At 38.2% G+C, this 26,704-nt stretch overlaps 1 long non-coding RNA gene across 1 annotated transcript; it reads left to right on the top strand.

The window, feature by feature from the left end:
* The first annotated feature begins 11,218 nt into the window (after positions 1-11,218).
* LOC112605410 lies at positions 11,219-12,213 on the top strand. Its single transcript, XR_003115411.1, has 3 exons — positions 11,219-11,421; positions 11,501-11,558; positions 12,031-12,213. It is a non-coding gene; the product is annotated as an uncharacterized LOC112605410 (long non-coding RNA).
* Positions 12,214-26,704: the final 14,491 nt, after the last annotated feature.

The raw sequence follows: 26,704 nt of genomic DNA, 5'->3' as shown, positions 1-26,704 counted from the left end.
AGCCACAATGGCCCTCCTTTGGTATCAAACATGGCAGGCTCCCTCCTGGTGCAGGGCATGAGCTCATGCTGTTCTTTTGAACTGGCAAAGTCACCACACCTCCCTCCTGGGACTACCCTCCATGACTCCTGGTTCACCTAGACCCATATTTGACATCTCAGTTCAACTAAAGTCTCGCTTGCTTAGAAAGATTTCCCTGATCTCAAGCTTCACCCCTCATCTTCAGTTTCAGATAGATTCTTTGAGTTTATATTCTCCTTAAGACTGTGTTTGTTCTCAGTTTGTAATTAAATATTTATCAATATGATTATTTAATTAACATCCATACATCTGTCTTTCCATGCAGACTGTAATCTCTATGAAACAAGAGCTACATTTACTCTTTTTCTTTTTCTTTTTTTTTTTTTTATTTTTGAGACGGTCTTGCTCTGTTGCCTAGGCTGGAGTACAGTGGCCCGATCTCAGTTTACTGCAACTTCTACTTCCCGGGTTCCAGCGATTCTCCTGCCTCAGCCTTCCAGTTAACTAGGACTACAGGCACATGACACCACACCCAGCTAATTTTTCTTGTATTTTTAGTAGAGAGAGGGTTTAACCATGTTGGCCAGGCTGGTCTCAAACTTTTGACCTCAAGTGATCCACCTGCCTCAGCCTCCCAAAGTGCTAGGATTACAGGTGTGAGCCACCATTCCTAGTCTACATATTTTGCTTCCCATTTTATCTCCAGTGACAATCACAATACTTGGCCCATTGCTGGTGCTCAATACAAACATGTGAAATGAATAATTGAGTCTTAAGTGAATGTAAGCCCAAGAAAGAGGAGATTATGAGAAATCCCATTAGATGTGGTGGAGTCCAAGTAGACTGATCTGGGCAAGGATCTGGGAAGGACAGGCTTCTTTGAAAAGAGGTATTTGCTTTCTTCTTCTAATTGTATCATCTTATGTTATAATTATGGTCACTAAAAGATTATTGTGAGAGTGGAATCCTGACACCCACATTTTATCAGACATTTCAATGCATGTAACTATGATCTAAGGGTATAATTGTGGTCAAAGTCTTGTCAAATCCAGGTAATGAGGAATCACAGGTTCTGGTGCTTAACAGGGAGAAGAAAGCAGCTGCAGTTCATGCCACCAGCACTCCATGTAAGCATCTCTTCACTTGAACCTCAAGGACCTGAAGAGATGCTTCTTTTGCAGTAACTTACTGTTTTGTTTTTTTTTTTAAAATAAAAATAGCCCGTAGTCAATTTATGTTTTAACATAAATAAAATGACTTTTTGCATCAATCAACATGTTGTAAAATGGATGGATCATCCATTTAGACATGGCACTGATTGGTTTTACTGAAAGTCATAATGGATATGGTTTTGAAGTTGTTCTGAGGATAAACATGGTGGAGGTAACGTTCTTAGCCAAGACAAGGAAGCTGTAGATTTTTGACTATTCTGATTCAACCCCTCCAAGTAGTGCAACTTCTAAAGAAACCGACACTCTTTATAATGGAAACATCCTGAAGTGGTAAAGAGATCATAAAAGAGTAGGAAGATCCTGATGTCACCCGTGACAGGCCTTCTGTTAATGCCTAGGCTGGAAAACCAAAGCTTGAAAAAGATTCTGGGTGGGTGGCAAGGAAGGCAAAGACCGTAACAAAGTTCTGTGTGCATATTCAATTTGGACATTCCCCATGATCACTGCAGAATTTCAAGGCAAGAACCTTGAAGAAAAATTAGCAATTCATTAGCAGCCAAGTTTGAAAAGTCACTATACTCACTGTCTAATGAGGCTTTACAGTCTAAATCTCCAAGAAAGAAACAAAACATCTCCATTAACTGGTGACAAACATCCCTGTGCAGTTCTGGCACCGAGGTTGTGCTGATTGCTGACACTTGAGAGTGGGTAGTGATTCATATTATGAAAAGAGCTAGATTTTTTTTAAGAGATGCAACTTGGTAACTAATTTTTGTCTCTCCCTGCCAGTGTAACCGTTTGAATGTTAATTTAATTTTACAGAATATCATTTATGTAAATGTAATTAGAAGGGAAACATGATCTGGAGATGCACAGCACCAAAGAAAATTTATTACTCCAAAGGGTATTGCTCTAATCATTCAACTGCAATATTGAGTTTCCCCAGATTTAATCTAAAAGCAATAAATTACAAAAGGCTAATGCCCTGCCCAACAACAAGCTGTCATGAACCCAAGTTTCAGGAGGAAACCAGAAAGAGGAAGAGAGGGAAAAAAGCCTGAAGTTTACTTCAGCAACAGGCTATCACCAGGTGCATATTTCCTGACATAAAACTCAGTAGAGAGAGCATAGCTAGAAAAAAATTAAAAGCTTCATTTCCTAAGCAAGAAGAAAATGGTGACTTCCAACCTCTCACTGCTTTTCCTCCAGAAATTTGACCAGAGCTCTTTGCTTGTTGTGAAACATTATTATAAGTGCTTGAAGTTCAGGGCTTCATGCTCCCCAACAACAGAGAGAGAAGGGGAAATCCAGCCAGGATGAAACTGCCCCATCTTTTCACCTTGTGGCTGTGCTGTGCTTTTGCAGAGAAGAGGAAAAGACACAGTCTGATTAATGTCAAGGTCCATATTGCATTCCATCGCGTGCATGCCTGAAAGCCAGTTCTCCCGGGGCGCCTTGCCAACACAGAGAAGCCGAGCCTGCTAAAAGGAAACGCTTTTCAGACTCCTCTCCTCTTCATGCTGAGTGAAGGCTTGTGATGGAAAGAACTTGGGGTCGTAGGTGATCTCCCTGTTGCGTAAGCCCCATGTGTGAACTTGAGCAAGGTTGAGACTATCTGGTCCTTTGAGGGTGCTCAACAATTGCCATGAGAGAAAGAGAATTAAAATCATCAACCTGGCTGCGCGAAAATAAAATCACCAACCTGGCTGTACACAAAATGTTGCACAACCTGACTGCACCTTAGTGAGGTGTTCTTAAAATGCCATTGCCTGGATTCTACCACAGAACAATTACATTGGGATTTCTGTGGTTAGGATTCAGGCATGGACATATTTTAAAAGCTCCCCTGGTAACTTTAATGTGCAGCCTACAAAGAGAATGACAGCCCTAGATAAAGGTTGAAGACATGCAATGGAATGCGTAGTTTTAAAGGGAGTCTGTTCAATAGGTCACTGTGTCACAAAATCATTCCAGTGGGTGGGGATTTCTTGCATGCGACAAAGGTAAGGAAGAAATGTATTTACTCATACAAAACAGATAATTGCAGCTGGTCAGATATGTAGCTGGGGTTATCAGGTAAAACCATATCATCTCAATGGGATTTTAAAACCTAAATTATGAAATCCTTTTATCGTTGTCACTATTTTCTTTATCTAACAAGGGACATAGTAGTGTCACCTACCTCATCTTTCTTAAGTTGGGAATTTGAACATCATAATCACAAGGCATTTCTAAAAAAAAAAAAAAAAAAAAAAAAAAATCCTAATCCTAAAAGAAGTTCTACATTTCTTTCATTATCCAGAAACCTCTTGGCTCTGTGTGTTTAGATATTTTATTTTATTTTTTTGTCTTGGTATTCTATATACTGATTGGGCTGTTTAATTCAGAGAAAGGTATGCAATCCAAGGTAAATGAACATTTTTAGAGTTCAAAGATAGAACATCCTTTTTACCAGATCTGTTCAGGCTGTGCCTCGATTCTCTTATTCTCCATTTGTAATTACCCTTTTCCTATCTTAAGATTGTTATATCTCATTGCTTACCAAACTTTTTCTTTCAAAGTAAACATCTCAAGAATGTTAAATTAACTAACTTTGTTGTCAGAAGTCCCCCATATTATATTACAAATTTAATGAGCTAATTATTTTTTCACATTGCAGATATTCAATTATTAGCTAATTTAGCTCTTAGGAGTCCAGACATACTACACAGACACATGGCACAGATAGAAGATGCAACTTCTAGATGGTAGATGCATCTTTCGTGTCTTGTTTCAAAAGGCGCTTAAACAACTTCATCAAAAATTAGCAAAACAAAACAAACAGTACAAATTAGTTTTAATGTTCATCTCATGAGTCAACAGTAAAAGTTTTCAGCAGCCTGTTTGTATTGCAACAACTCATAAAGAAGAATTCACAGTTTGTTAACTTCTTTTATATATCAGTTCACTGCTACCAATGTGGTGTCTTCAAAATTATCAACTAAAGACACCCAAGAATGTCACCAACCAATGACCAACAAATTCTGTTCCAATGGAAAATAATTCAGAACTCACTCATTCCTATCAATAGTCACACAGCAGATTTTTAAATACAGTTGATAGAATGGTCCCAAATCTTAAAAATTTCAAGTAATTTTACATCTGAAATGAAATAAAATGCTGAGCAACTATCATACAATAAAACAAAATAGACAACCTAAGTCTGAGAAATATGGGCCAAATTTTCACACCACCAAAAAGCCTTTATTTTCAGTTACAGTAATTTGCCCAGTTTGTCTAACCTTTGGTATCAAACCCTCAATTAATTTAGGCCTTTGAGACTCAGCCTTTGCTTTACATAAATTGTCAATATCAGCTTACAAAGAGGAGTAAGACATATAAATAACTGTGGCCTGATGATAAAATATGAAGGAGAAAGGAAAACCCACAGGAGTTACATGGGTCCTAGAATCAAATTATGGCCATTGAGAAGAAAAAGAGAAATGTCAAGGCACTACAAATGGGAAACACCTAAATAATATAAACAGATTTTGTTATCTTAAAATATTTTTGGAATAATGAAGGATAAATATGAATACATCCATCTACACTTATAGTACGTATAAGCTTAATAAGTTGTCTAAGTTTACGTAGCTAGTAAATACTGGATTTGGGATTTGAGACTCAAGAAATGCACCCGCCCAAAACCCAAAGGTAACTGAAAAGTATGAATGGTTAATCACAGAGAGTAGCCTTTGATTGGATCCTTAAATGAAAGAGGCCAGCCGAATGAAGATTATTTGAAGAACAGTGAGGAAGAGCCTTCTAGCAAAAGCAGCTTCAAATGCAAGGACCTGAAGTGGGAAGACACTGGAAGTGAAGGTCAAGAGAGAAAGCCAGCAGGCTGGGGGAAGCCCCATTTATCAACGCCATCATTGTCCACTTGCAGGATAGCACCAGAGACTGGTAAGGGCCACAGCCTCCAGAAAGTACAGGTGACCACCTTTCATTCCAACAGGAAAGGACTTTTGATTATTTTGGCATTCCTGTGTAAGGTAATTACTAGCTGGCTAACATTTGAGCAGGATTGATAGGTTCCATTTAGGTCAGCGTTTGGCTTATGCTTTCCTACCCCAGAAAATCTGTCTAGGTCAGTAGGTTATAGGGCAAATAAATGCCACAGCATGTCAGAATTTTTTATTCTTTTTGCATTCCTGGCCTCCTTATTTCAGGTACAGGAGTTAGCCTCAGAAGCTGATGGTGTGGTCCCTGGTCTGGTGCTGCACTTATTAATACTTAGTGACTAGATCAAGGTAACAGTAGTACTTGCAGTATCAAAAAGATACCTCAAAATACTTTATTTAGGACAAGAACTAAAAATTTAAAAGGTACAATAAAAGTGTTTATTGTATAAATTATATTGCCTTTTGAAAAGGTGGAATTAATAAAAACAAAGTATATCTTGGGGAGATGGAGTTGGGTGGAATTTCTGAGGAGCAAAATCGCCATTTTTGTGTATTTTTTTCTTCTATCAAGGAGATACATTTTGATATCATAAAAGTATATCCCTAAATCTCAAAATATGGGGTAAAAAGCAAACCAGGAAATATTTCACTTTTCAGTTGGTGTGGTATGTATTCAATTCAAGTCCACACACAAGTTTATTTAAAACTACCAGTAGGCTGGGCATGGTGGCTCGCTCCTGTAATCCTAGCACTTTGCAAGGCCGAGGTGGAAAGTGGGAGAGGATCACTTGAGCCAAAGAATTAGAGACCAACCTGGGCAATATAGTAGTTGTTTCTATAAAAAAAAGAAAAAGAAAAAAATTAAAAATTAGCTAGACATGGTGGTGCATGCCTACAGTCCCAGTAACTCAGGAGGCTGAGGTGAGAGGATCACTTGAGCCCAGGAAGTCAAGGCTGCAGTGAGCTGTGACTGTGCCACTGCAGTCCAGCCTGAGTGAAACAGTGAGACCCTGTCTCAAAAAAAAAAAAACAAAACTACCAGTAATTTGAAAACTCCACCTGAATCTCTAGAGCTCATTTTACCTGATCTCAGGATGTTCAAACCTAATAAAAAGTTAAAATAATCCTGAAATTCAAGTTTAATTGTTATAGACTAGTCAATTTTTAGGTTATAAATGTAGCCAAAGGGATGGCATGTGACCCAGATCTAGAGGTATTGACTAAAACTTGTGCCAAACACTGTAGTTTTCATTATCCCAGGGCCTTTCTATAATATAGTTATTTATTATAATTTCTTAATTATTCATTCTAGCAAGGTTTATAATGATAAAACAGCCACTAATGAGAAGGCAAAATATAATTCCTTAGGAATCTCATTTTTATCTGATGTTAATTAATGCCCACTTATAAATTGTGACTTAACCATAAAATCCCCTTGGCGCTTGAATTTAATCTTTCATATTTATTGAAAAATTAGAAAAATAATCTGCTCTAAGGTAGCCAGATAAGTCCAATATGCTAGTTTTATAAACATTTTAACCTGTAACAGGTTTATTTCTTGGTGTGAATTATCTGAATATCCTCCATGAGTAATATTTGTGGCATGGCAACAGATAAGAGTTTGAAGGCTGGAGGGATGAGTGTCACTCTTTTCTTCACTCTAAGAGGCAGCTCTCTGTCAGGATTGCAAGATTTTTAAATGTTGACAAGCATGTACAGTCTAACACACGCCTTTTGCCTGGCTCATTATGTAAATTATATTCATGTAATGCATCACTTGGGTATTCAGGTGCAAGCCCATGGTGTCTAATACAAGTCCTCCTTGTCAGGAGCGGCAGCAATGTACATTTTCAGTAAAGATAACCGATCAGGGGGAAAAATAACTGCTATTTTCAATCAGAACCATATAAAATGCCCTTAGTCCAGAAAAGATGTGATGCCAGGCTAAGGCTGTAAAATACGTCTCTGACCTTATTATCCAGGCTCCTGTGTTAAATATAGTGGCTATAATAGAATTTGTATGCCCTAGTTTCTGACAGGTTGAATGTTGCTTAGTGATCCAGGAGTGGAAAATGGCTGCCTGCATTCAAAGGAGATCATAGATTACAGACATTTCCTGGGCATTATGACCAGAGGATGCTGTTGCAATGGCTCAAAAAAGAGAGACAGCCTCCTAATCCCTGTAATTGGAGCAGGACTGCATTTATTACCTATTGCAGTGTAATGAAGTACCCCCAAACCATTTATTTATCTGTGGGTCAGGAATCTGGGCTGGATGAGCTGGGTCTTCGGCTTTAGGATCTCTCTCAGGAGGCAATCATCTTGTCAGCCAGGCCTGTGGTCATCTCATCTTTAACCGAAAAGATGTGCTTCCTAGCTGACTGTCTCATTCGTTAGCAGGATTCAGTTCCTCGTGACTGTTGGGCTGGGGGTTTCTTTCCTTGCTGTGTGTTGGTTGGAGGCGTCCCTCAATTCTTTGCTATATGATGTCACATGCTCTAATATGGGAGCCGGCTTCATCAAAGCAGTCAAAATGAAAAGAGAAGGTGCCTTCCAGATGGAAGTCACCATCACTTCTGCATTAGAAGTAAGTCACTAGCTTCAGACCACATACAAGGCAAGGAGTCTATAGAAGGACAGGGATGCCAGGAGGCGGAGATCACTGGGACCATTTTAGAAGCTTTCCTACCAAAGGAACTGAGAAGATCTCTCAGGTGCCCACAATATCGCTGCCCTAACACGACATGCTTATCATGTTACCTAGTGAAACCTACAAAGCAACGAAATAAAATGGTAACACCTTGGATCTCCTCTTATGCCAGGGTAGCTGACAGGAAATTTAATGGTGTTATTCACAGAGAGCACCTTGTCATATTACAAAAATGGGACTTCTTTTCCATTGCAATTGCAAGCAAAAAAAAAAATTTTTTGGAAAAGAAATGTTTTAATGTCTTTTTTTTTCCTGCATGGCTCCAATATCCACCAAGCCAATTTCAAAGTCCATAGGAGAACCTATTAATCCAGCAACAGAGAAGGCAGACATTGCAGGATGGCTTTAAGAGCTAGAGAGGTACAGCAACCTCCTAGAGCCAGCCACAGCTAGCACTCCACAGAGGATGATGGATGCAGGCAACTTTTCATGAAAATCACTTGATGAGGACTCAACTTGATGACTCTGCTCTTGTGAAGGGCCTAAGGAAGAATAACACTCAATAATAAAACCTTTGAAAGCAGAAGCATACCTTGCCCAACCAAGAGGTATAAATGATGTGGGATAGGAGCCAAATTTGGCAAATAAAGAATGAGGAGCCATTCAAGAATATTCTCTTGGACACACTGGCTAAAGGTTATCACTAAATCCTAAATTGTGAGGAAGTGGAAAATCATCACCCAAGCCCACTGTGTATCTGTTATATTTTGTAAAGAGGTGGGTAAGATTTTCTGATAAATGACCTTGGAGCTCTCTGACAATGACCTTGGCTTCCCTTAAAATGACCTATCTGGGACTAATGGCCTCCTTCTTTGGTAATGGGGTGTGAGACTGCATGAGAGACTGCACTCAAATCACTTCCTAAGTAACCAGAAACCCTAAGATTTCCAGATGCTGGTCATCTATATTTTTTTCAGAACATCCTTAAAAACATTGGTCCTAAACTAAGTATTCTTACACAAAAGCATTATAAAAAGGGATAGCAGTAGAGACTGAGGTTCCTTCAAGGGAGTAATAGCTTCATGGTATATCTAGTAGCTTCCCTGGTCAAGCACAGCCCTGCAGGGTGAGCAGAGAACTCAGGGCCTGCTGACCCTTCTGCCCCTGAGTTTCAGCCTGCACCAAATGTCATTGCTGGTGTTCATCCTGATAACTTTGCCCAGAATAAGTGCATGTGCATAAACACTTACAAAATATCATATGATTCTCATTATAGAGTGAGTCTTACTCATTGTTTTTGTTGTTGTCATCATCTTCATTTTATATGGCTCAAATTTTTAAAACCCTCTAACTATCACAATAGAAATGTATGAGCCCAGTGTGGTAAGTGACTATGAGAATGAATATTCCAGTGCCCAGCATGGGCAACGCCTTGTAAGTCACATACCTCATAAAATGCCATTGTAACTACTGAAGCTTAGGTGTATTGTATGTAGCACAGAATCTCATCATCAGTAATGTATTGATTCTACTCTTTTTTGAGCCATTAAAGCCTAAAGACTGTTTTCACCTAGATTCCATAAGAAGCAAAGTGTAAGAAAAAGGCCATGTGTGAGTAATTTATTTGGAAATGTAGTTCCAGGGAACCAGAATAAAACAAGGGAGGAGAGAGAGTCCATGCAAGTATATCACCACGGGTGACCAGTTGTTCAGTCTTGTGAGCTCATCTGAGAAGCAGAATGAAATGCTTTACAAAATGTTCCTGAGGCAGGAAAAGTCAAATGAAGAAGCATTTACCCACTGACTTCCAGTCCCCATTGGTGAACATTTCTTCTAACCTGGTATTAAGCACTCCCACTTTCAGGATACATGTTCTTGGACACTAAGTTTCTACAGTTCTCAATGCAGTGACATCGGTAAAGAAAGTCCACACCTGCGGGAGGCAAGAGGTGTGCATTTCGGGCCTGAAGCAAAGCCGTACCTACTGGAAACTGACTGGAGCCTACACAGAACTGTTAGTTTCAACAGCGGCTGCCACAGGATATAGGTGTGGCTTAGAAGATCAGATATGATGCTTAAGAGTTAACCTAATAAAAAGATTTTCAGCTGTGGAAAACCCTTGTGGAGAGCGAATTAACCCTCAAAAGGGTAACACCTCAAGTCTTTAGTTGCTTGTTTCTTAGTGGAAATTAAGAGATAGACATTGAAGCTATGAGACACAGAAAATCATCATATGAAGGGAGAAGCTGGCTTATAGATTTTACTTATTAAGCATGTCATTGTTGGGGAGGGATATTTTGGGCCTCTGAGAGACATTCTCAGATCCTTTGATAGAAATTTCTTTAAAATGGCTTCCAAAGACCACCAACTACTGGTACACATGCCCAGTGCAATCCTCTCTCCTTGTTTGTGAGCTAAACCTAGTGACTTGTTTCTAATGCAAAGAACTGTCATAGAATACCTAGTGCCACATTCATTATCAAAATTTTTTTAGGCCCCACTCCATGAGAATGCAAACTGTAGAAAGGCATGATTTGGCTAACAATCATATTCCAAGCCATAGGACAGCATTTGACACATAATAGAAGGTCAATCAGCATTTGCTCAATAAAACGTATCTCAAAAAGGTATTTATTTCCTGGAATAGAAAAAGGGAAAAAGGAAAAAGCATTAACCCACTGACTTCAAGTCTCCATTGGAACTGGAGTGAGTGATTGAGCAAGCAAGCGAGTCATGGTCATTATTTAAATCAAGGAAAGTTCAAGCCTACATGATTTTAGAGTACTGGCATGGGTGCTGAGGATTTCCCCTAATAACCAGAGTGAGGATAGGTTAAAAAATCCCACATTACATTGGAGACATCATGGTATCTCAGAAAACCTATTAGCTGTTTGCTTAACTTATTTGAGACATTTTGTTTTCTGCCAGGGGAAACAATAATCATGATGTCACAAAGCTGTTGTAAGAAACAGTGAGTTTATCTATAAAAGCACTTTGCAAAATCACAAAGTACTAGACAAGTGTTAGTTGTTATTTGTCCCACCTTCTCCGGAGTTGGCTCTCTTGTAGGTTGGAGCAAGAGAGGAAAGTTCAAAATCCCAGGAATCATTTCTGTCTTTTCCTCAGATTCCAAATGAAATACTTTGGCTTTGCTCCTAAACCAAGGTGAAACCAAGGTAGAGAAGGAGAAGAGAACAAAGGGAAGAGACTTGGACCGAGGCACATACAATAACCTGCCATGAGGAAGCATCATGAAGCCATACAATGCTGCCAAGGACAAAAATGTGATGTTTTCTCATTTGATATGTTTATTGATTAATTTCTTTTTGTGATGTGGTTTGACAGAACCCGAGAGGGAATGTGAAAACCTTTCACCCAAGTTCTAGAATGTCTGATATTGTCTTACAACTTCACATTCCTTTGTGATTCCAATGGACTGATTCAGCCCCAGGTTTGAAATTTTTCTAGTTTTCACACACACACACACACACACACACACACACACACAGAGTCATAATACCTGTAAGAAGGAAAGCAGTCCTGTAGAACTAAAGTGTTTGAAAAAAATCTATGAGCTTAATGTTTTGGAGGAAATCCCTTCTATAGCAGTGGAAAGAAGGCAGCTCATTTTTGAGTAAGTGTGGGTAGAACTGGAAATAGGAGATATGGCAGGAACAAGAGAAGGCCAATAATCTATGAGTTCATGTCCTCAGCTTTGAATGGTAGGACTGTATCTGCTCTTCATTTTTTGAAATACAGCTGTGCCACGTGGTAAATACACACCACCACCTCAGAGCCTACCTGCTGCCTTAGTCCCTCTAACCCCTCCCCCATAAGTCTACCCCACTGGACCAGCCCAAAATCCAGACATTGGATAGTCAATGCCAAGCTCAACATGAAACCTCCTGGACCCTACTCTAGAAGGATGGTCTGTTCTTAAATCTGTACCCGATGGTCAGGTTGTACTAGACATGTTAAAGGAGGCTGATATCACTGCTGTCTTGGCACTACTCTATACTTCCTCCCCATCCTGGTTCCTACCCCCCAAACATAGGTGCACATATGTGTATGTACATGTGCACAAACGTGTACACACAAGTCTACATTTGCACACACCTGTGCATACATACATGCACACAAACATGCACATGCAAATTTATGCACAAACATACACACCTGCACACACACATATCCTCACTTTGCCCCAGCTTCACCAACTTCTCTTTGCTCTTCTTTATGCTAGCACTGAACCTTCACACTGGGATTCAGCTGCCATGCTTCACCTTGGGTATGATCATGATAGAGGCTGAGAAAGGTGACTCCCTCTGTTGATGTATTTCCCCATGATTGTCTTCCACCAAACGATACTAATACTCCCGAAAATACTTAACATTTACAAAATGTTTATTTTCTGATTCATGCCAAAGTACTTGTAAGCCTCCTTTTTTCTCATATGCAAAATGATACCAATCATATGTAGTTCACAGATTTGTTGTGAGGAATAAATAAGGGACTACATCTACAGGATTAGCACAGTGCCTGGATATAGTAATTGCAACAAATAGTAGCTATTGATATCATGGTATTTGTTATTACTATTAATCTAATCATTCAGTTTTTGAGTTGTGAGTTCCTATATCCTTCTAATTAACTCATCACATTTTCAAAATGATATCCTAGTAAAGGAGAAAGAATCTGAGAAAACATTTCTTCACTTCCCTTTTTTCTTTTTACTTGGAAAGCAAAGGAAAGGGCAGAGGCAAGTGTGCTTAGTATTTTGTGGTTAAATTTAAATTAACTTAGCAGCTGGCATGCATAGAAAACCAAAATAAGCTAAGACTTTTTAAAAACTATTCCTTCACAATGTCATATTTCACTTAAATTGCAATTGACAATTAAAATAATTCCAAGAGTTTTAATTTGGGAGGAGGATGATTTGCTAAAGCAATTCAAGGTGCAGCCTCCTTTCAGGAAGGTCATTACAGACTTTGCTTGTACCTCTTTTTGCAACACAAAGGCCATGTAAGACACCCATTACCTTTCCAAAGAGGACATTATCAAAGTCTAAACTACATCCAAAGTGTATCTTACTCCTAATAATTAGAAATGGATGAGCGGCTAGGAAAAAATAATATGAACCTGCTTAAACTAAATTGGTTCAGCTCTAACTGATCTAATGCAGTTTTCCAAAGAATAATTGATATTATATAATCGTAACTGCCAGTTTATGTCAGAAAAGTGACATTTGACACTTTCTTGCTAACCAGCCTAACATCATCAATTAAAACATCACTTCTACAATGACATTTCACTAGTCAGCTTAACATCATAAATTATGACATCACCTCTTTTATGAAACCAGAAGATTGAAGAAAGGGGACTGAGAGGATATTCCTACTGAAAACTAAGATTCCTTTTTGATTTGTGCCTTTAGAATCTTTTTTTGCTCTGATTATATTGCTGAGATGATTACTAAAAATAGTAATAATAAAAACCTCACAAGATCATAGTGAAAGCCATAAGAGAGCAAATGGTACATTTTCTAGTTCCCCTTAGTTATGGTTCAACATCCCTGGATAGTGATATGAGGATTTTATTTCACAACTAAACTATGAAATGACTATTCTTGGAAATCCCTGGAAAATAAGAAATAGAAAAGAAAAATTTTGAGTTTGGGTTTGAATTTGGAATGGTATATTCATGTCTCACCAAACCCATTTTAAAACAATTTATATGTCAGGAAGGTTGCATGTACCTGTAGCTCTTCCAAAGGCTAACTGCTTGTTTTCCACCTGAGGCTCATAAGCACATACTATAGAAAATGTGACGGGAAATAGATCTTTTAAGATGGAAGGCCCAGATCCCAAAGAAGGAACATTCATTTTTGTCCACCTAAAACATTATATTTTAAGGCAGAAAGGAGTCATTTTCCAAACCATTTCCTGAACACCTGCTGGACCAGCAGCTGTAAGAGTAAGGAAACTGAGTCCAAGAAGAGGGGAAGCAACTTGCCTAAGGTCACACATAAAGCAAGCATAAGACGACATAGTCCTGCTCTACAGCCCTGTGGTCTTGCCACAATCAAGGATGAAAAATACAAGATATGGCATCACATTTACAAGAGCCACTAAACACATACATGCTGTCTTCCTCTTTCTTTTACAATTTGGTAGTGGAAGGATAAGGTGACCTTTTAGTGTGTTAATCCACAATTTTCAAGAAGGTAATCAAGTAGACTTCTTCAAAGCTATTTATATAATTACATATAGGATTACCACAAGAATTTGTAAAAAGATATTATTTTTCTTTTTATATCATGTAGCAGAATTGAGAAAACTATAAAGAACAAGGTAGACATGTTTGGAGCATACTAGAGCCACATACCTCCTTCTAAGCTAATCTATAGTTAAAAAGAAAGTGTCGCCAAAAAAGAGTGCCACCGGGGGGATCATAGCAGAACTCTCACAGTTTTATCCGGTAGTTGTGATTTTTTAAATCCAATCTTCAAATTCATTGGATTAAGGGGGTTTCCCACACTAGTCAATGGTACAACAAAGAAACAAGAGAACAAAAATAAGACAAAACAATTACTTGTATATCAATATTTTAACAACTTTAATAGCATAGAATTAAGAAATTCTGCTTTATCCTGAATTTGGTTAATTATAACAGGCAAGTTTACACTGACTGCCACTGGGCAAAGTCCAACAACACAAGACCACAAGGCATAGCTACTTGCACTGTTTGATTATCAAATGCTAAAAAGAACCAAAATTTCTGGTTCCTCCCAGGATGGTTCTTAGTGCATGGCTCATCCTGACAAGGGAAATTGTTACTAATTTTCCCAAGGTATAAGAAGATCAAGTACAAAGTAAAGCGTCATAAAAGGTCTTCCCCTTACGTATTGCTTCTGCAACTGTAGTCACACCAGGAGGTTTCTGTGTGTTGAATCTTGAATGAAAGGTAACTTTTTGAAAGCATCTTTGAGTTAAGTCTGGTGTTTGTGATTGTATCAGTCCATTCTCACACTGCTACAAAGAACTACCTGAGACTGGGTAATTTATGAAGGAAAGAGGTTTAAGTGACTCACAGTTCTGCAGGCTGTACAGGAAGTATGACTGGGGAGGCCTCAGGAGACTTACAATCATGGAAGAAGGTGAAGGGGAGGCAAGCATGTCTTACAATGGCAGAGCAGGAGAGAGAGAGCAAAGGGGGAAGTGCTACACACTTTTAAACAACCAAATCTTGGAAAAGCTCACTCACTATCATGGGAACAGCAAGGGGAAAATCCACCTTTATGATCCAATCACCTTCTACTAGGTTCTTCCCTCCACACATGGGACCACAAGTTGACATGAGATTTGGTGGGGACACAGAGCCAAACCATATAAGTAATAAAGAGAAAAGTCATTGTTATTACTAAAGGATGGCTGTTTTTATAATAAAACACATCTCACACCTACATACATATTTTGAATGGGAAAGGGGAGCAGGGTTATTGACTTAGTAGAATTTATAATTTATAAAATACATTAGAATCAATGTTTGGGTGTTGTTTAGCCAACTTTGGCAATGAATGAATTCAACAGCACGCTTCCCAGTGTACAAAAAATTCCAAGCTTCCAAGTAATTTTATGTTAGTTGAGACATATTTGTCTGCGTTATAAAATGTTTAAATCTTTGAATTATTTTTTTAAGGACCAGAACCGTAGAGAAGGAATAAAGTGTCACAGGAATAAGAAGAATTTGAGAGGCTCCAAATGCACTTGCTTTCTTCTTCAATAAGCCAAAGCATGAAGGTGGTGCCCAAATACTGGCCCAGGGGATGTGTTAGTTGCCATGAAAATAGTTCTTAAATAACAAAGCAAAGATTTTAAGCAAATCCATGCAAATTGTCAGAGCATATCTTAGTCACCTCTAGAGGTGGGGTGTGATTTACTTAGCCTCATTTCTTGACTTTTTTCCAAAAGTTTTTGCCATGAATATTTATGTCTAGGGTTCATTTACCGACTGAATTTCCACTCCGTTGGAATTATGCATCCCCATAGTGCACCCAAGAAAGGTGAGCAGTTAGAGGTGAGGAAAGAGATTTCCTGACCTTTTGAAAATAGCAAGCTACACTGGATTAAGTACAGCTTGAGCGGGGTTACTTGTGGGTTGGTGAGGTGTAATTACCTCAAAATTATCTCATTGAAACAATTAGTGTGCAATAGATTTGGTACCAGATCTGCCGCTGTTCTGAACTTTTGTTAAAGCATCTCACTCCATCCTGAAATAGGGCAATTTATAATTCTTACGGAAGGTGCTAGGACTCTACATATTCCTGCTCCTGAGTGCAGACTTATTTACAGCTGGTGCTTGTCAAATGAGTTGTACATGCGAAGGCGCTAGACTTGATGTGAGGGAAGTGTTTCTTTGGTGATGAAGCATTCCCTAGGCAAGTTCCCGGAACCATCAGATATACGGACAACAGCTAGTCCCCCTCTCATTACAGTCCTCAAGTCCTCAAGATAAAGGTGCTGAACTTCTGGCACCCAATCATCCACAACTGGTTCTTTTTATTTTTTCATTTTAATTAATTTATTTATTTGAAACAGAGTCTTGCTCTGTCACCCAGGCTGGAGTGCAGTGGCACAACCTCGGCTCACTGTAACCTCTGCCTCCCGGGTTCAAGCGATTCTCCTGCCTCAGCCTCCCTAGTAGCTGGGATTACAGGCACCTGCCACCATACCTGGCTAATTTCTGTAATTTTAGTAGAGACAGGGTTTCACCATGTTGGCCAGGCTGGTCTTGAACTCCTGACCTCAAATGATCTGCCCGCCTTAGTCTAACTGGCTCTTTTTAAAATGAACACTAGGCAAAAAGGACTCAGGTTTGAGCATGCAGCAAAAGCATACATTTTTGGAAACCATTTTCATTTCCTCTTTGCTTTTTTACAAAACTGCCTCAAGTCAAAGGGGCATTTTATTTCACTTTATTTATGTTTCTGACAAAATTTAGATGATATTTCTTAAGCAAAGCTACTGTCTAAACCTCAAAGATCAGTTAGTCATAGGCAGGGTAGTGATTGTATAGAGAAAAGATCTAAATTTTTGTTAGAAAGCTTTTAAGTAGCTTTTTGAAAAATAGCTTCAGTCATTTAAAAATATGTGAGAAACCACAATGAAATGGGATTTTCTTCAAAATTATTTTTTCCTAAGTTGATTATGTACTATATACCCTGAAGGTGGTGTCTGTGCAGTTAGGGTGAAGTAAAGGTATGAAATGAATTCAGATTTATACTCTATAAAAGCAACTCTTTCTTTTACTCAATAGAAGGAAAACAGAATTTGTCTTAAGTAGTAAACAGATATATGCTGATACATAAACAAGAGCTACTTATTCTGTAACTTGAATGGAATCAAGAAATACAAAAAGAGATCAACTAAAAAGGTGTCTGAAGGATTATAAATGTTTATTATTCTTGAATAAAAAGAAACACAACCTTATAAAATGTATTTGCATTGGTTTTTACTACCTATGACAATAAGGTGAATAAAACAATCTGATCTGGATAGACTAGGAAATAAACAATGGCAGAGATGTTGTCCACAGGAAGAAAAATGGCTAAAACAAACATTTACTGTGAAGCCATTTATGGATATTTAGTAAGTACCAAGTGCCGTGTTAAGATTTCATATATCTTAACTAAGTCATTTATATTGCACAGCCATCTTTACAAGTGAGTAATATCATCCCAATTCTCAAATTAGGGATGTCTGAGCCCCAGAGAAATCAAGAAACGTGGAAATGTCACATAGCTGATCAGTAATAGACTAAAGTATGAATTCAGGTCTAACTGCAAAGCTTCAACTTTTTTTTTTACTACTTAGTGAGTAACGTTTTACTGAGGAACTTTCTTTCTCAGACACACATACACACAAAGAGAAAGAGAGAGAGAGATTAACCTTTATTATGGAAGTGCTGTAAGTTTGAGCCTATACCAAATTGAAAGTGAAAGATACTGATAAAGTCTAAAGGTTATTCACAAGGAGGGGTGATCATATTATTTGGAGAGAATGGTCATATTTTGATACTCAAATAATCTTAATGTTTAGTTTATTAATTATTGAGAGTAACTGAACAAGACGTAAGCATTCACCTCATGGAAGTCTCTTCAGTGTCCTCTTTGCCTTCACACTAAACTGCCCTAAGTGGAGGACACAGCTTTACTTTATTTTTGTTTCTAACAACATTTAAACTGAATTGCTCAAGCTAGGTTACTGTCCAGTGAAACTCTAAAGATCCATGAAATGGTGACAAAATATCCATGGCAATCTGATATGCAACTGTGATCTTTATACATTTTTACCTTGTTGTTACTGGAATAAGGCTTTGTGTTTAAAGTTATGACTCTTCTCATAACTTCTCTGGTGTTTTTTCTTTCAATTGTGTAATGATGCAGTGTGCTAGAAAGCACATTGAACTGGAAGCAAAGGGACTCTGTTGGCCTTGGGTCATGTCCTTTTTGGTATGCCGTCTTAGCTGGGTTAGTCCCTGGGTAGCTCCAGACCTCTTTCCTCGTCTGTCAGCAGGAAGTTAGAAAACGACACTCAACTCTAAATTCCGTCACAACTAGAAAATTTTACTTTTGGAAAACTTACTTGTGTGACTATACAATCCAAAAAATTTTCATAAATTGTAACTGAAAGCCTGCCCACTTAAGGTTAGATACTCTTTTGCACTCTGCAGAATCCATGCCTATTATCTTTTATTCTTTAGTGAGTTTTAATGTGATGTTTTACTGAAATGTAACACCAGTTATCTGACTGTGTTTTTGAGAGTAGTTTTTATTTAGATGAACTGACTTAGGAATACCTACTCAGCCCTATTCTCTTCAGTAATAGGCATTTAAAAAAATTAGTTCAAAGCTCTTCTGAGGTTGGCAGACTCATTATGTTTATAAGTTCCACCTACATGAGGCACTAGACCACATCTACCCAATACGACATGCTGACACTTCTTCCACAGTTTCCAACTTCTAAATGACTTCAGATTTCATTCTGTTTACACTCACTTTCTGGTGATCTCACCCAGTCTTATTTATACCATTTAGAATGGTGATGACTCTCCCACATTTTTGTCTCCAGAGCAAACCTCTCTCCTAACTTCAGACGGCCTCGTTGACATCTGTCTATTTGACATCTTTACTTGGTGTTGTTATGGATCGAATTGTGTCTCCCCCAGCCCCTGAAAGATACGCTGAAGTGTCAGTACCTCAGAATGTGACTTAATTTGCAAATAAAGTCTTTGCAGAGGTAATCAAGTTAAAATGAGGTCATTAGGGTGGACCCTGATCTGATATGACTGGTGTCCTCATAAAAGGGAAAATTTAGATACAGAAACAGACACATACAGACAGAAGATGACGTGAAGATGCAGAGGGAGAAGAGGGCAATGTGCCTGGAGGCATGCATGGACAAGTCAAAGAATAATGAGGCTTGTGGGCAAACACCAGGAGCTAGAAGAGGCAAGGAAGGGTTCCTCCTTAGAGTCACAAGAGAGAACACGATGACACCTTTATTTCAGACTTCTAGCTTCCACAACTGTGAGGCAATAAATGTCTGTTATTTTAAGCCACCCAGTTTTAGTATTTTGTCACAACAGCCCTAGAAAACTAATGCAGATGCCTAAGAAGCATCTCAAATCTTACATGCCCCAAGAAGGGCTCCTGCCCCACTCTCCTCTCTGGACTATTATCCCTTTCTACGTGACTGGGAGCTCCAGGTTATTGGTTGTTCTGACAAAGCAGTTTGGAGTCATCCTTGACTCTTTTTCCCTCATTCTTCTCATTAAATCTACCCTGAAAATACAGTAATTTATAGAATCTAAGCTACCAGCAATTGTGAGGTACATGATTATCTTATCCACCCCTAAGAAAGAAAAAAAATCTAGCAATCTATGACCAGTGCTATTGCTTAGAAATTTATTTTATATGTATTTGAGGACCTCTACACTTATGTAAACATAAGTTTGCCGTATATCATTATTCAGTATAAGGAAAGTGTATGTGAAATAAGTTGGTTAAAGTTTCCAAAAAGATTATTGATTTCAAAACCTAACTTCTTAATTGCTTTCCATTCAGAATCATACAAGTACATGGTTTTCCACAAAATATCATCCATAGTGACATTAAGAGTAGTGGTCAATGCAGTGCTCTGCTTCCTGCAGATTTTGAACTGAAGCTGCAAAGCTCCAGGAACCTGTGATGCAATTGAGTGAGAATAAAAATGCAAACCAACTATGTGTGCGTGCAGAAAAGTGGCAACTACATCTCTATGTCTCTTGTTCTGCAGTGATGGTAAGAAGCCATCAATCACAAGACTCATTCCAATTTCAAAGATGCTAAAATGTTTTTTATAAAAGAGAGAGAGAGGGAAAAAATGTCAACACCAAAATACATATACTCTCTACCATTATCCTCTAGTCCAAGCCACCATCATCTCTTGCCTGGCTTCTCCTTGAAGCCTCCTAATTAGTTTCCTTGGTTCTATAGTTGTCCCTCTATAATCTATTCTCCACACAGCAGGCCATGTGATTCTTTCACAATGGGAATTCAATGGGATCTTTTCTGTGTGGGAAGGCAGGCGGGTATAACTGGCTACAGAATATCATCCAATTGAGTCTATCACTTGACTACATGCAGATCTTTCATGTATGCATATCTTTCTCCCCACAACACTGCACACTTCTGAAGTACTTCATTGACCATCTACAGAGTGTCTTCTGCAGTCCCTACTAAAGAGCTCTGTCCACCTAGAAAAACTGCAGAGAAAAAAATGGAATGTATACAAGCACTTAATGAGGGTATCAATTAGATTGGACCCACAACAGGGATAGAGTCCTTACAGTGGTGAACCTCAGATAGGGTATTTGGAAGGTTTATTTACTAAGAATCTCATTGGGTTGGCGGTCAATAACATCTATGGAGGAAGTAGTGAATGTCAATCAAATTACTTTGTAGAAAGTTAGGTCTATCCACGTTTGCCTTTTAATTTAGGGAGTAAAGGAGCCTGCCGTCAGTTCACTTACCCTCAGAGGTGTTCTTTAGGAAACTGTCATGTGTAATTATAGAGTAAGACTGGACAAGTATTCAATAAAATTGTGTTTGTTTTGTGTGCGTGTGTGTGTGTGTGTGTATGGATCATTCATCACTGGTGGTGCTGCCTTCCTCTGCATAACACTCAATCTTAATTCCAGCTCCAACCAACTTGATTTTGGCCTTCAGTCTATACACTTAGAGAACTTTTTAAAATTCTGCCTGTAAGAAGCATCTAATCTATTGACAACTGCTTACCATTTTTTTTTTTTTTTTTTTTTTTTTTTTTTTTTTTTTTTGAGACAGAGTCTCGCTCTGTTGCCCAGGCTGGAGTGCAGTGGACTGATCTCCGCTCACTGCAAGCTCAGCCGCCTCCCGGGTTCATGCCATTCTCCTGCCTCAGCCTCCCGAGTAGCTGGGACTACAGGCACCTGCCACCATGCGCAGCTAATTTCTTTTCGTTGTTGTATTTTTAGTAGAGATGGGGTTTCACCATGTTAGCTAGGATGGTCTCGATCTCCTGACCTCGTGATCTGCCCGCCTCGGCCACCCAAAGTGCTGGGATTACAGGCATGAGCCACCGTGCCCGGCCGACAACTGCTTACCTTTAAGGTAATTTCGGTCATTATCAAAATTAAACTTAAATGACATATGCTATTTAATTCCCATTTTTAGCTTTTAGTTCCATATTCTTATCTTGCTTTTCTACATTTTATCCACTTTTTAAAATAACATTAAAATATTGGAATTTTTAGAAATTGTAAACAAAAATGAAATAAATGAATTATTTGAGAGCCCTTTCTGGCTGGAAACTTCCTATACAATTTCTCTTATACTATGCATATTATTTACCTGTTGTTCAGTGGTTGTACTGAAAAGACATCATCAATTTAAATAATTCATATCCCTGTAAAGGATTTGGATGATTTGTGCTGTGAAAAGACAACATTATTTCAGTAGTTTGGCTGTGCTGTGACTGAATGCAGGATTACTGTGATCTTTGGAGGAGAGATTGACCCATGCAGCTATTGTTTTCTTCAGTTGAAAGACTTTAAAATGAAGTGTATCATCTTTGCAAGGTGGCCAGTATCACTGTTGTGCAACTTCAGAGATTATGCACATTGTATTGTATGCAAATGTGAACGGAATTCCTGGAGCAGTTTCCTCCTAACATTTACATGGAACACAATTTTGAGCAGCGCTCCCTGCAGTGCTGCAGCCCTGAGGAATGTTGAGGTGGTTTTGAAAAATCTACCGAAGAGGACGTGGGAAATGGAACATCTTCCAGCCATTCCTGCTTAAACTATAGACAGTTCTCACAGATCCCACCCTCAAGTCAATGATTCTTGCTTTCAATTTTGAAGTAAGCTGAAGATAAAACAAATAATAAAATGATTAGATTTAAAATTAAGTAGACAAGATGAAAATTATCTTACATACTTTTTAAATTTTTTAAGTAAATAATAAAAAGCTAGATGGTATTAAAGTAAAAGCAAAATAATCCACTTAACCAGTAAAATGGTGAAGTGAATAACCATTTGTAAAAGCAAGATCAACGAACATGGTAGCAAAGGCATAACATGATAAATACAATGGAACACTGGCCAACTCATGGTTCCAGGAACCTCCTACTCATTGGATTAGAGGCTAGAAAAAGAAGTGGCCCCTGTCTAGAAAGTCCTTGCAGGTCTGCTTCCCTTTTCCCGCCCTGTTCATTCTCTCTCTTCTTTAGCCACGTAGGAAAGGCTGGAGTGAGCGGAAAAGCAGTTAGCACTTCTGCAAAATCTGCTTTACATAAACATGAGTTAGTCTCATGACCATGAGACACAGGCTTTTGAAATTCAAAAGCCAGGAATTGATAGTGAAAAAATATTTGACCAAGTTCAAGAATATTTATAGGAACACATGAAAATAGAATTAACTTTTTGATAAATTAGGCATAGAAGGAAATTTCCTTAGTCTGATAAAGGGAACTTATAAGAAACTTATAGCAAACAATAAACTTAAAATGAAGACATTGGAGGCTTTTCCCCTTAAGATCAGGAACAAGACAAGAATGTCTACTCTCAACACTTGTGTTCAATATAACATTAGAGGTTATCGCCAGTTTAATAAGGCAAGAAAAAAGGCATCCAGATTGGAAAGAAAGAAGTAAAACTATCTTTATTAGTAGGTTACATCATAGTCTATATACTACATCTTATATAATCGCTTTTAAAATCACTAATGTGAGTTTAGCAAGTTTGTAGATTTGGGGAAAATTGTACTTCTATGGACTAACAATTAACATTCAGAAAATGAATTTTTAAAAAATCAACACCATTTATATTAGCATCAAAAGGATACATAAAATTTATATAATAAAATTTATAAGACAATGCTGAGAGAAATTAAAGAAGATCTAAGTAAATGGAGAAACATACCATGTTTATAGACTGGAAGGCTTAATATTATCAAGGAGTCAATTTCCCCTAAAATTGTCTATAGAGTCAACACAATCACAACTAAATCCTAGCAAGATCTTGTAGAAATTGGCAAGCTGTTTCTAAAATTCACATAGAAATACAAAAGACCTAAGATAGATCAGAAAACTTTCAAAAAGATAAAGCTGGAAGACTTACAGTACCTAACATCAAGATTGATTTTAGAGTGATTGTGCTATCAACATTAAAGACAAATAGACAACACTACAGACAAATAGATCATTGAAACAGAACTGAGAAGAAACAGATCCATATAAATACGGTCAATTGATTTTCAACGAAGGTACAAAGATAATTAAATACAGAAAGTACAATCTTTTCAACAAATGGTGATAAAAAGATGGGATATTCATTGGCAAAAACTATACCTCAACCAATACAACTGTATACAAAAGTTAACTTGAAATGAATCACAGAGCTAAATGTAAAACCTGACACTGAAACCTCTAGGAAAAAGAATAGGAGGAAATCTTTGTGAATTTGTGTTACGTCAAACTTTCTTAGATATAATACCAAAACATGACGCACTAAACAAAAATTTGATAAACTGGACTTCATGAAAAGTAAGAAATTCTGCTCTTTAGAAGACAATGATGAAAAGACAAGACATGGACTAGGAGAAACTATTTGCAAATCACATATCTGATAAAGAATTGAATCTAAAATATAATGAGAAATCTCAAATTCAAACAACTTAATTTGTTAATGGGCAAAATATTTGAACAGACGCTTCAGCAAAGATGTATGGATGACAAAAAGCACATGAAGATGCTCAACATTATTAGTCATTAGGAAGCTGAAAATTTAAACCATGATGTGATACTACCATATCTTTTACAATGGCTAATATTGAAAAGACCATTCATACCAAGTGTTAACAAGAATGTGGAACAACAGGAATTTTCATACACTGCTGGTGGGCATGTAAAACGATACAACTACTTGAAAACAGTTTGACAGTTTCTTAAAAAGTTAAACATACACCTACCGCATGACCCAGCCATGCCATTTCTATATGTTGACCCAAGAGAAACAAAAGCATATGCCTAGACAAAGACTTAATAAGTGAATGCTGAACGGAAGCTTTATTTGTAATAGCTAAAAACTAGAAACTTAAGTGGCTATCATCAAGTGAATGAATTGACAAATTAATGTTTATATAATGGGCTATCACTAACAATAAAAATAACAATACTTGAAATAGCATGGATGAGTTTCAAAATAGGTACATTGAGTGAGAGAAGCTAGAGAAAAAAATCTTACACACTGTCTGATTCCATTTATATAAAATTCTAGAAAATGCAAACAAATCTATGTGAAAGAAAGCAGATCAGTGCTTTCCTGGGAATCACTGGGGGATAAGGTAGGGGGTAGGTGTGGAGAGAAGTGGGAGTGAGAAATGAGAAAGGGCATGAGGAACCTTTAGGAAATGATGGAGACGTCCATTATCTTGATTATGGTAATGATTAATTTCACAGGTTTATATATGTCAAAAACTATTATACTGTACACTTTGAATATGTGTAGATCATTATATGCCTTTTATACCTCAATCAAGCTGTTAAAACTTTATTTCAAAAGTGTTTAATTAGAGGAGTAGTATGTTCAGTTCATTCAGTAAGTATTCACTGAATCCTGTCTATGAGTCAGGTGATTTAAAAGTAAACTTTAGGAATATTAACCAGGCTGGTTATGTGACAGATGTGATGTTGAAGAGACTAAAAAGGGAGGGACTGAAGGAAAACACATACGTTATGGAGTGACAAGGTCCTAGGTTCAGATCCAGGCTCTTCCACTTAATACCCCTGAGACTTTTGAAAAGTTAACCTCTAAGCTTCAGTCACCTCATCTGCAGGAGGAGACAGCATGTATCCTAGAGTCAAGGCAATTTGTCTGGAAATCATGTAAATAAGTACTTTCTCCAGGGTAGCCACTACTTTACAAGACAGCAGGTATTAATAGTATTTTCTTAACAAATGAGAAAGATATTGCTTTTGTTCAGACTTGAGGTTACAAAGGCCAAAACCAAGGAAAGGAAACAAAATGACCCATGTGAAATACTTTTGTTTTTTTAATAAAAAGACAAGAATTGGTGATTGATTAGGTTTTAGAAGCAAGGGAGTGGCAAGTGTCCACAATAAACAGAAGAATGATAGTTTTGTCACTAGTCACTGTTTAGTAATTGGGAAGGAAGATCAAGAGTTGTAGGATGACTAGTATAGTATAAACTAGCATTACAGTCATGTAGATAGGTCCTGACAGTGGTTTTTGATGCAGACCTGAGGTCGAGTCTTTTATATATCATTAAGAATTCCCACTTTGGGAAATCCCACTTTGGGAAGCCGAGACGGGTAGATCACTTGTGGTCAGGAGTTTGAGACCAGCTTGGACAACATGGCAAAACCCCATCCCTACTAAAAATACAAAAAGTAGCCAGGCTTGGTGGCGTGTGTCTGTATCCCAGTTACTCAGGAGGTGGAGACAGGAGAATCACTTGAATCTGGGAGGCAGAGGTTGTAGTGAGTCGAGATTGTGCCACCGCACTCCATCCTGGGCTACAGAATAAGGCTCTTTCCCCACACTCCCTAAAACAAACAAACAAACAAACAAAAATTGAAAGCCCAAGAGTAGATCAGTCAAGACTCAGTCAGGAAGCCACAAGCCACTCTGTATATTTCACACGTAAGGGCACAGAATTGGTTATGACAATATCGAAAGGGCTAGAAAAGCAACAGGTGGGGTTGCCAATAGCCAGAGGATCCAAGTGTTGCATGTGCCTGGGCGGGAGCCTTCAGCTTCACTGGCTTCTGTGCTATTGGAAAAGCTATCAAAGTTTAGTTCCAGACTCACCATTGACCAAGGCTTGAGCTTCTGGGAAGACACGCCCCTGCCCAGGCTTCTGGAGACTAGAACCCCTGACATTCTGTTGTGCCATGGCAACCACCTGTCCCCGTGAGTGACTGCCACCCTGCCGGAGTCAGGAGAAGGAGGTTTCTAGTTTTCTCCTGCCCTCTGACCTCCCCCAAGTGCCTCTACAGACAGAGCCAAATGGCAAACCAGCTGGCAAGTGAACCCAAGGAAATAAGAATTTGCTAACTCCCAGCCCTAGCAGCATAAAGCAGAGCATAAAATGCAGAACTGAGAAGCAATAGGAAGATTACCAGCAGCATCTACAGGAATAACTGCAGAGAAAGAACAGGCATGCCTGCCGGTGGAAATTCAAGCAATGGACAAAGAGACATGGTTTGAAAGAAGAATAAGAAAATTTCACAGCCCTAGAAATCAAATGAAGAGAGTTCAAAAAAGAGATGTATTCAGTTGTGTTCAATGCTAGAGAGAGGGCAAGTTCTAAGAGA

The sequence above is a fragment of the Theropithecus gelada genome, chromosome 13 (genome assembly GCF_003255815.1).
Source record: "Theropithecus gelada isolate Dixy chromosome 13, Tgel_1.0, whole genome shotgun sequence".
NCBI lineage: Eukaryota > Metazoa > Chordata > Mammalia > Primates > Cercopithecidae > Theropithecus > Theropithecus gelada.
Note: the sequence above shows the minus strand (reverse complement) of the source record. Positions and strands in the feature narration are given on the sequence as shown.